This window comes from Malaclemys terrapin, chromosome 5, assembly GCF_027887155.1.
Source record: "Malaclemys terrapin pileata isolate rMalTer1 chromosome 5, rMalTer1.hap1, whole genome shotgun sequence".
Taxonomy (NCBI): Eukaryota; Metazoa; Chordata; order Testudines; family Emydidae; genus Malaclemys; species Malaclemys terrapin.
Window position 1 is genome coordinate 10,748,339 of NC_071509.1, and position 12,270 is coordinate 10,760,608.

Sequence of the window (12,270 nt, forward strand, 5' to 3'; positions counted from 1 at the left end):
TTTCACCCCTGAAGCAGCTACACAGTAGTTAATTTGTACTGAATTTGTAAAGCTCTATTTAATGTAGGTGTCTGAGCATCTGGGAGATCATTTTAACATGCCAGAACTGTCTACACATTATTGTACTGAAAAATGCATCATTAACTTATATTCACTTTACAGCCTAAGAATTGGTTGAACTGCATTAATTGGGTTAATATCAGTATAACAAGGTTTTCCCTTGATTTGAATGTAGGACAAGCAGCATGAAAGTATTTTTTGTTGGAATTAATTGTTATTTCCTAGAACTTAATAGAGCATTCCTGACCTCTCATGAAAGAGCATGAAATAAAATTTGTATTAATCTGGGGCAGAGTGAGTTATATCGTACATGGCATTTATCTGCTTTATATGATTTTGAGAGATGAGTTAGTATTTTTGCCCAGGATATATTGGTTGGACATAAGCCATTGTCTGTTAGAACATCAATGCAACACAACAGCATTATATTGCTTCATATACAGACTGAATGCATTGAATACCCTTCAGTCACACCACAAGGAGAAATAAGAATTCTCTTTGGCTATGTTATTTGTCTGGTGCCTAAAGACTCTCAATGAAGATTAGACCCCACTGTGCTAGGTGAGCTTCAAACACATTGGAAGACAAGAATCCTCCCTTGAAAAGCTTACACCAGAAGCCTGTGACGCTAATTGTCATGACATATGGTATTCATTATTACTACTTATTGAGCACCATAGATGTGGTTGGCTCTTTACAAAACAAAGGCACAAGGACAAATTCCTTGATGGTGTAACTCCATTGGCTTCAGCAGAGTTACACCAGTAGAGAACGGAGTCCTCGTAATCCCTGCACTGAAACCTTTAAAATCTGTTGCCCAAATTTCCCAGTCCACTAAGGCCAACAACATATGGATTTAAACTGGCCAGTTTCCCAGCAGAGAATCCCTCTGTGTACACAAAAGATGGAGGAAAGGGCAAGTCAGGTGTGATCTGCATATGTATCAGGAGTGAGTAGAGCATGGCAGAGCTATGCTGAGACCTTCCTTGATGGTGGGGTCCTTACACCAGAAGTTCTAGTAGCATAATTTAGAGCAGTATCCTTCCTACTCTAATTTACCCTGGGGCCAAGCAGCCCTAAATTAGAAAGCTGCAACCAGTTCCCTATGGCCATCAATCAGGGCCTAAGTATTGGATCACAAAAACACAGATCACAGAGCATCGGGAGTATTCCAAAGGGATCTCTTACCACTGGACGTATCCCTGTGGAATTAGGTAATACTGGAATACCTTCTATTCATGTTGAACTTTGAGGATCTTTATCTGCTACATGTTTGGCTACTTTAATTATAACTAGTTGTAAGCCATTAAGAACAGTGTAAATTGTGGGCGTTGGTCTCCCTAATTTCAATATTACCATTGCTATACCTTGAAGTAACATTTACAAAATGATGACTTAAAAAAAAATAGTACAATGTACAAACCATTTCTTCGAAGAAATGTAGGCTTTTTGTTTGTCTTCCTCCCTTCACTCCCCACCCCACTTTCAAGAGGAGTAAACAGATCTACCTATCAGCTTAAATGATGGCTCAGAAATGGGAGCCAGTAGAAAGCCAACATTTCAAAACTGAAGACAATTAACAACCACAGGTGATCAATTATTCAATTCACTAACAAACCAAGGAAAGAGAGTTATTTAAACAGTGAGTGAGTGGGGGGAGGGATAGCTCAGTGGTTTGAGCATTGGCTTCCTAAACCCAGGGTTGTAAATTCAATCCTTGAGGGGGCCACTTAGGGATCTGGGGCAAAATCAGTACTTGGTCCTGTTAGTGAAGGCAGAGGGCTGGACTCAATGACCTTTCAAGGTCCCTTCTAGCTCTAGGAGATAGGATATCTCCATTTATTTATTGAGTGCCACATTTCTAACTCAATATCGTACCATAATTACAGTACAAGGAAAAGCATTAAGCCTCTGGCTGCAGGAGGTAAAATTCAGTAACATTTTTTTGCACTTGATCAGGTCTCTTTTGATAATGATTTGCTCCCAGCTGGTGAGCAGACTCCCAGCCATTGGACTAAAGAACAGCATGGCGTTCTGGCAGGCATCCCTGAGTTGGATTCTGTTTTCAGCAGGAATAAAAAAGTCCTGGCATAGCTCTCCATACTGTGGTCACTATTGTTGTTATTCAAATGCCAGAACATGTGGCCTTTGCATAGGAGACCAGAAATCCAACCTACAAGACTGGCCTGTATACTATTTCCAGCAATGGCCGGTTCTTCTGAACTGTGCCTCTGCAGAGAATGCTGTGGGATTTGGGCTTGCAGCCCATCTTGACGAAGCTGAACCAAAATGTTTCTGTTTTATAGTTTCTCCCTTTGGTAAGTATAACCACCAGTTTCTGACTCAGGTACTAGTGAACACACAGACGTGGTGGACTTTTTGTGGCAGGTTGGGAAGCACTTTTCTATGAGAGCATTTTTTTTTTTGTTAATAGTGACTAGCAGGAAGAAGACTTTTAAAAGTTAAATGTGGTCTAGTCCAAAGGGTAGCTAATGGGACAGGGTACCTGATGGTCATCTACAAGGGTATGAAGGGTGCACAATCAAGACCATCAAAGAAATCTTTTGAGCGAGCCAAAGCCAGACTACAGGCCTTGATTCAGCAAAACAATTAAGCCCATGCTTCACTTTAAGCATGTATTAAAATTTAAGTTCCCAGTAAGACTTAAGTGTGTGCCTAACTTGAAGCATGTGCTTAAGTGCTTTTCTGCCTAGGATAAACTTAAATGTGCTTAAATACCCTGCTGAATCAGAGCTCTGATTAGTAGTAAGGGGATGAATCTAAGGGTACGTCTATACTACCTGCCGGATCAGCGGTTAGTGTTCGATGTATCGGGGATTGATTTATCGTGTCTCGTCTAGACGTGATAAATCAACCCCCAAATCAATGCCCGTACTCCACCTTGGCATGAGGAGTAAGCGGAATCGACGGGGGAGCCGCGGAGATCGACTCGCCGCAGTAAGGACAGTTGCGTATCTTAGTTCGAACCCCCCCCCCGCTAGTGTAGCCCAGGCCTTAGCAAAGTAACACTTTGGGCTAATAATGTCCCAATGATATGATCTACCAGGGTGAACTACCTTCCAGAGACCCATTGCTAGAGTACTTTAAAAGCAGTGTGGATACGAAGCACTAGAAATACACTGCAGACAACAATCCTACGTTGACCGAAAGGTGGACTGGATGATATTTTCCATTTTAAATGTTTATGCTCCTATGATTAAAGCTGGCTATAATTTTTCAGCTGAAAAAATGTGGCTTTGGCAAGAAAAGGTCTTGTTGGAATTTTTTAAAGAAAAAATTTGATTTTTTTATGGGAAATTTCAAAATAAAACCAAAAATTTTGTTCAGTTTAGAACTGCATTTTTTTTTGCTTCGTGTTGTTTTTTGAAAACTGAACTGAAACAAAAATTTCTATTCCAATTGAAATATTTGTAATTGAAACAAAACTTTAAAAATTTCATTTTGTTTAGAATTTCCTGTGAAAAGTCAAAAAATTGCAAACTAAAATGTCTCATTTGAAATTTTTTGGCAGTGCATTACAACAATTGTTTTGTTCTACTTATGATAAGGTGCTGATAGACTTCAAGGCCAGAAGGGACCATCGTGATCATCTAGTCTGACCTTCTACGCATCACAGGCCACAGAACCTCGCCCATCTCATATCATAGAATATCAGGATTGGAAGGGACCTCGGGAGGTCATCTAGTCTGCAAAAGACCCATAACCTCTAGCTGAGTTACTGAAGTCCTTAAAACATGATTTAAAGACTTCCAGTTATAGAGAATCCACCAATTAATCTAGTTCAGGCAAACAAGTGACCAATGTCCATGCTGTAGAGAAAGGCGAAAAACTCCCAGGGTTTCCGTCAGTCGGACCTGAGAGAAAATTCCTTTCTGACCCTAAATATGGCAATCAGTTAAACCCACCAGCCAGGTACCTGGGAAAGTATTCACTTAAGTAACTTACAGCCCTCCCTACTTGTGATGAGTCTACCTAGTGATACAAAGTGGACCACAGATTTCTTTCAACACTCTGAAGTTCTCATCTTGTATTTTCAGCTCATTCTACAATCAAAAGGCAGTCCACTTGGCATTCCTAGACAATGTTTTAAATCAAGGTATTATCTGTGCTTCACAGGTACCTGGTAATTTTCAGACTGAGTTGAAACTTTTCTCTATCTACCCTTTGGTTTACCCACTTAGGCACTTGAGTGCATGTTTAAGTGCTTTGCAGAACAGGGATGGACCTAAGCAGGCCTTTAAAGAGGCACTTAAGTTAGGCCTTTAGAGAGTGACAATTTCATGTGTAGCTAAAGGGTTCATCCCTATACTCCAATTTTAGCAGTGTTCCCCTTGTATCTCAGTTAACATCAAGCCATGGAGAATTTGACAACTGATGAAGACTACAGGTGACTGAAATGTGTTTTCTTTTTCTTGTTATTTTTGAAAGCAATATATATATATAATGACTTGATCTACACTGCCTTTCATTGAAACTCTTTGCTGGAGTGCCAAAGGAATAGTTTGATGTTGCAGATTGTCCAACCCAATAGTCATTTGTACCTTGAAGTAAAATTTCAAAGTTCCAAACTTGTTTGGCAGGTTCTGAGTGATAATGGATCTGTAAATAGCCATATCTTTGCAGACTGTGAATTTTCCACTATTATGCTCACTTCTAGTTCCACCTGTCTGAAAATTAGACCAGGGAGAGAGAGAGAACCTTATTCTGGTCTTTCTGAGCCTGCAAAGGACCCTTATATTCAGAGGCAATTACTTAGCTTAAAGGACATTTCTGATCCAGTTTAGCTTTTACATGCAGACATTAATCATGAGATTCTTTGGCCTTTGTTAAGCAGGAAGTCAGATTATATTATCATAATGGTCCTGTCTAGTCTTAAAATCTATGCTCAGACTCTACAGTGATCAGCATGGTATAAATGCATAGACAGGTCAGATTGATAGACCAGATATCCTATAACTATTGATTTGGCTACTGAAAGGCAGATACTAATAAATAAGAGTTACTCTCCAAAGACTCAGGTCTTAGGAGAAATGTTACTCCATTCTCTTTTAGAATCTTTTGTTGGTGGTCCCAGAATTTGCTTGCAGAAAAATGTTTAACCTATGATATAATAAGTGGTCTTCCAATGGCCCTGAACACACCAATTTAAGAGTTCAAGTTGCAGCCTTTCGGTGTGTGTAGATGGAGTATTTTTTTATGATTTCAAGAGTGACTTCTCCCCAGAGTTAATTCAGTTTTTAAGAGCTGTAAAGAGCTTGAGACCTAAAGGAAGAACTATTACTGGACCCTCATTGAAGAATAAATTAGGTTCCTTAGCTCCTGACAAAGGTCTGTGTAAACACTCACATGCTTTTTTTCTTCATTTGTCCCCTAAGATCCCTTTTCTAAAATTGCAGTGAGCTGAGGTAAGAGGCCCAACAAACTGCAAGCCATTTTCATTAGTGACCCATTTATCTGTCTTTCTGGAGGAAAGGTGGTTGTCTGAGTTCGCCTAGTTTCACTCTAGAAGTCAGTTCAGGTCTTTATAAGTGTGAGGAAGTCATTCTTTTGCCCCCTCTTCTATTTCGTCAGCAGTAATAAGTGAGAGATCTGCATCCCATGGCTTGTAGACAGATGTTATAGTTCTACTTCAGCAGGAGTGGTTGGAATGTCATTTATTTATTTTGTTGGGGTTGGCTAAAAGTTTCCCTGCACTAAAGTCTCTGTTTTACCGGGGGTGGGGGTATGTGTGGGGGGAACAGCAGCTAATTGATCTCAGCCCACTTTTACACATCATTGTAAAATTGGGCTTCCTATTGGAGAGAAAATGGTTATTCTGTAATTATTTTATTTAAGTCATATTCTCTTTCTTGCGTGTTCTCACACAAACACACACCTACACCATTCTCCCTGTGGTACTTTTCATCCCAATACCATCCGATCGAAATTAATAGAGGAATCCTTACAGCAAGCGATCAATTGCCAACCCCTACATTTTCCTACGTGTAAAGAAATTTTGGTTGAGATCTTAAAAGCGACTTGTGAATTGGGGAATTTCAATTTTGGGGGGGCCAGCTTTAGACATTTTAAAGGGATCTGCTTTTTAGAGAGTGTGGAGCACCCACCTCTGAACATCAGTCCCCAGTTTAAGATATTGCATGTTGGGCACTGAAAAAAATCGTGGCCTCCCATATCACTACTTACTTTCGAAAATTGTCCTTCCAATCTGTGAACCTTCAGAGTTATTTCAATGGGAAACTTTTTCTCTGTTTTGTTTGCTTCTATACATTTTGAAGCAATGTCAAAATGGCATTGGTATGTCACTACCAATCCTTTGCTCCTGTAGCATGTCAGTTATAGCATTCCATATGGGTGTGTAACCGAATTTAAAGTCATAAGAAAGCACCAGTTACTTTGGTCCATTGTTGAACTAGTGTCGGTTTGCCATTGCCTGACAAAGGATCAAATCATCAGTTCTAGTACCCCAAGTCCAACAGTGGCCAGCACCTGATGTTTCAGCAGAATGTGAAAATAAAAAAGAAGCAAGGCACTTTGCTGTTTGAGCTGTGCAGAAACTCTTCTTGTCACCTATGTCAATCAGTTTATGCCCCGAAGCACAAGATTTAATTACCCTTTTTCTCAGCCAGCACAGCTGCAAAGGTTGTTAGTGCTCATAAAAATCATCCAACTTTTTTTAATGTTACCAGTGACCGGTCAAATAATTAAATTGACAAAAAAAAATACTCTATAACCTGGCAAATTCTTTCTGTGTAGCCCAGTGTTAAAGGAATGTCTACAGAAAAAAAATATTATCAGCTCACAAATCATAGGTATTTTCCCAACTGGACAAAATAAATTGTGTTACAGTTAAAACCCTGCTCACTTTTTTTCTCTTTCATTATCTTTCTCTAGTTTCCTCCAGCCCTCTTTGATTGATCCATTTTAGTCATTCTTTCTCTTTCACAGCTACTCCCTAAATTTATCTCCTCTCTGAAACAGAGGCAGTGCAAATGTAAATACAAGAGTCACTGAGAGGAGATCACATCTAAAGAGATGGGAACAGAGGATGACCTCATGAAGGGGGAAGAGTTTGAGTGTGACATTTTGGGGTTCACCCAGAATAGCAAGGGGTTCAATCACTGTTTGCATTGCAACCATGGGGGTCTTGTGGCTGTGCAGCTGTGGTCCAGAGCTCTGACCTCAACAGCCTGGCAGCAGGCCACAAGTCTCACCCTGGCTTTGCCTAACCTGGTTACTCCTGGCAGGCTGACTTTAGTACACTGCCAACCCCAAATTCATCCCAAAATTGTCCTACTGCAGGGTCCCTCACAGACAAAGTGTTGGGTTTGCTGCCTTTGCAGAGTCAGTCAAAGACTCCAACCTCTTAGCTTCCCTAGATGCACACATTTTACTGAACTTACACAGCACTGATGACTGATGATGAAAGCAAAATAAGTTTATGAACAAAAGAACATGTTTTTTTATTTAGCATGTGCATAGTTATCTAGCCAAGTGATGGCATCTTCAGTGGTGTAATGCCGTTCTTCTAGGCCACCACTGAACCTAGTCAGCAGGCATTCATTGACAATGTATATCATCGTCTGTGTTCTGCCGCAGCTGAACAAAGGGCTGTCATGAAGGTCCCAGTGATGCTCTTTGGCTGCACAGAGACCCTGCCCAGTCTGGAACCTATCAAAACCAGGCAGACAAATTGTGGGGTCGGCGACGAGGGACTGGTTGGGAATTATAACAGATATCCATTCCTCTCGCCAGAGTGTTACCGCCCTAACATCCTGGCATGGCGGATGAGACCATAATGGGTGATGTGACGGCAGACATGCAGCTGGTGGTTTAAAAAGGTCATTGTGCAGCGGCAGGCTTGAGCTGGCGCGTACTTTCTCCAGTAACCAGCCAGTGGCAACCTCTCGTCTGATACGAGAAGGAGCAATATTGCTCAGAACTGGAAGCCATGGGAGTGGAGTCGGATGCAGGGTGCCGCAGATGATACGCATGGCGGCATGTAACTGTGTATCCACCAGTTTGGTGTGTGATGATCAACTCCAAACTAGTGCGCAGCACTCCGCCACCGAATACGAGGTAGCAAGAGCTGATTTCCGCAAAGTTGGAGCACGAACACCCCATAACGACCCTGCCAGTTTGCTAAAAAGATTGTTGTGCATCTTAACTTTAGCTGCTGTCTTATTCAGGTGGGCATGGTAACTCAGTGTGTGGTCTAAGGTCACACCTAGATAGAATGGTTCTATTTAATTCTTCACCTTCTGACCGTTCAGATAAACAGGGCTGGTGCTACCATTAAGGCAAACTAGGCAGTTGCCTAGGGCGCCAAGATTTGGGGGTGCCAAAAAGCGGTGCCCCCAATTTTTTTTTACAGCGTTCCTACTCCCCCTCCCCAAGCGCGCTTCAGGGTGGGGGGGAAGCTGCCGCAGGGCTCCCCACCCCAGCGCACCTCTGCTATGACCCCTCCCCGAGCACGGCGTCGCTGCTCTACTTCTCCCACCTCTCAGACTTGCGGCGCCAATCAGCTGTTTGGCGCTGCAAGCCTGGGAGGGGAGGATAATTACAGAGGGGGGACGGCGTGCTCGGGGAGGAGGTGGAGCAGAGGTGAGCTGTGGTGGGGTGCTGCCACATGGCTTCCCAGGGGGAGAGCTGCCGCGGGGGGAGAGCTGTGCCGTGGGGGGGAGGGGGAGTGCCTCAGCGCAGGAGGGGGGGCGGGGAGCTGCTGCAGGGCTGGGGAGGGGGGTGCAAGGTGGAAGTTTCGCTTAGGGGTTGCACTGGTGTGATGAAGATGGAACAAACTGGAGACTCTTTTTATGATGCTTGGCTGGAGGCGCCAAGTCTTACAGCAGTCAGCTAACTTTATCATGTCCCAGTTTAAGGTGGCATCAAGCTCATGAAATACCTGGGCCTGGATACCGAAACAGATGTCATCTGTGTAAATGAATTTTCATGACTTGGTTGTTGGCAGATCATTGATGTAAAGGTTGAACAGGGTTGGAGACAGCACGGAGCCCTGGGGTAACTGTTTGCTCTGTTGTCTCCAAGCACTCGTCTTCTCTCCCTTATGAACTCTGAACTGCCTAGTGCGGTGGAATAGTTCAATGATGCCTGTGACCCAAGGTAGCAGGACCCGTGATAACTTCACAAGCAGCCCAGTGTGCCATACCGTATCATATGCCGCTGTTAGATCGATAAAAACAGCGCCCGTTTTCAGGTTTCTCTGGAAGCCATTTTCAACAAATGTGGTTAGCACAAGTACTTGGTCGCATGTGCTACAGCCTTGGTGAAAGCTGGCTTGGTCAGGGCTCAAAATTCTCTCCATGTCAGGTAATACGCGCGGTAGGACCAAGCACTCCAGTGCCTTGAAGCATACCGACAATAATGATATGGGACGCGTTAGGAGGCCAATGACCTTTTGTGGTGTGCCATATCTTCGATAGCCCAGCTTCACTGATGACCCTGGTGAAGAATTTCACAAGGCAAAGCCAAGCACGGGGGCCAAGGCTTTTCAGGAATTCTGGAGATATGTTGTCATAGCCCGCAGCTATTCCACACTTGATGCTACCCAGTATCTGTCCCAGCTCTGGTACAGTGAATGGTTCTGGGCAGCTTCTGATCTGGTGTACACGTTTAAACATACGCCATTCATTCCTCATGGATTAAGTGATACCGAGTAAAAAAGCTAAAGGTAGAAACGGTTACAAGCAAATAAAACTGAATACATGAATTTAAAAAAACTAAAACTTAAGCTATCAAGATACCATCTTGGTTCAAGACGGTTTCTCTCACCTACAATTTTCTTTCCAATTTTTACAGGCCCGCCTGGCCAGGATCCATCCTAGAGATCAAATTCCTTCGTTCCTTTGTCTCCTAAGGTAAAGGAGAAGATGGAGTCTCTCTCTGTTCCTTATATCTCCAAGGGGAATGTCTTTGTCTTACAAGTCAGGAAGGCCTCCTGGGGATTCATTCTTCTGTATCTCTCTGGGGTGCAGAAGCCATGTTGATTCTCAAACTCAGGATAACCCAGGCTGGGTTAGCATGATGGCTTTGTTTACTGCTAACATGTAAATTGAGGTAAACCCACATTCTTTTGTCTAGGACAGACCTGTTTATCACCTTTACTTAGCTTAGGCTTAAACATGTTCTAGTAACACCATAGAGAGGGAATTCATAACTTCCCATATACCCTTAAGACATGCATTTTACAATGACATTAATAACCAACGTGCTATTAGCTTTCATATGATAACTTATAAGGCATATTGATTTGGCTACTGAAAGACAGATGCAGCTTCACCCATTAAAGTCTCAAGGCTGGGACCTAAATTTCATGTCATCAGAGCAACAAATTATCTGATTGCTTTCCATTTTAGAAGAGCCATGGAAAAAGTTTTACATCCCATTTCTAGAGGCCAGTGGGTGCCTGAAAGCCATTACATTTCAAACCTGGAAACCTTTCAAATGAGGCTTGTGGCAAAATGATCATTAGGATCCTAATCAGCACCTCACTGCGGATGCTCAAGCTTGGACCTTAAATCACCAATTTGGAATACGAGATTTAAAAGGAAATGGAATCTCCAGTCCATACACTAGGTGCAGCTGCAAGCCAATTTCACCTAGTTGCTTTGTTACTAGGTGACAGCTCAGAGGTGAGGGTGGAACTGATTTATTTCTCAGCTAGCAGAAAACAAAGGCAAGGCCCATTAAGATAAGAAACTAAAGGGTGATGAAGACAATGAATAAAATATACCAACAAATAATAATAAAACATGTACACGGTGCTCTCCAGCTGTTTAAAGCCCTGGACAATGGTGGGGAAACATGATTAAACTCACGTGGGGAAAATGAGGCCAAGAAATTTGAATGACTGGCCCAAGGTCACATGGTGAGTCAGAGGCAGAGCCAAGAATCGAACCTGAGTCATCAGTTTCTGACACCAGTGCCCTATCCCTCAGGGACTATGCTGCCCTTACTTCCTTTAAGGAAATAAATAAATAAATACATAAAAATAAGAGGTTAAAAGAACTTTGGAATGCTGTTAAATACACGTCTCTCTTGCTGTAGCCATCTTTTAAAGAAAACTAGGGAGGGAAGGATCTTTATCATTTACAGTTTATTCAGTCCAGAAAAGCACAGTCATTAAGAATCAAGACCTTCTCTACTCTAATCCTGCAGGGCAGTACAGAGTACCCCACCTTGTCACTGGTGCCATATGGCGGAGGGTATATTTCAGCAGCAAAAACTTCTTGAGTTAAACAGAATCATATTGATATCATTCTCTGCAAACGCAGCAGAATTATGCAAGACCAACATTGCTACCCTACCTATTCAGTTCACCCTGATGGAAGCCAGTAGCAACTCTACTCAGCTGTCAAAGTATTTCACTAATTGAATCTAAGATAACACAAAAGGACTTATGTTCCTACACTTTTTATGATAAAGCCAGGTTTGTTCAATAGTTAGGCTCACAATAGCTTTGTCCTGAGCTCTTCACTTACACCATCTGGTGCTTATCTGGCTGTTAAAAGGCATCCGTCTCTAGTGCTTCAATACTAAAACTCAGTACTCCCACAAATGACAGACAGGTGATGAAGGTTTTCCAATTAGAACTTACCATATTACTTGTGTTCTGAATATATTTCTATCTACCTCTATAAATGTGTCTGGCTAGACAGATATAAAATAAATGAAGTCTAGTATGTATACTGGTTTGCAGAAGTATTGTGAATGATGGAAGCAATTTGTGCTATTGAGAAGGCTGGCTTTCAATACGTGAATTGTTTGTTTTATCACATTTTATCACTATCATATTCTTCAGCCAATTTTTATTTACTTTCTTGGATTTCTAAAAATCTTACGAAAATGCACCTATCCTTTTGCCCAAAGCACATGTGCATTTTTTTTAAAAAAGTATGAAACAAACGGATACTAATTAGGGGTTCCCTTCAATCTTTTTACCTGTTAGAATTGACAAGGACCACCACCTTAGCCCATACACAAAATCACTAATCCACCCCTTCCCCCATGTACTCCATCTATAAGCCTTCACTTTAACTCAGGCACACCATAACTAGCGCATGTCACTACTCAAGGAAAAACAGGTAGGCCCCATGCTGTGTTGAAGGTCAAAATACTCTGGATCTGTCTGAGGCTGGTCTAGTTTTGGAATCGTGGTCAAGGGGTAGGTCAAGG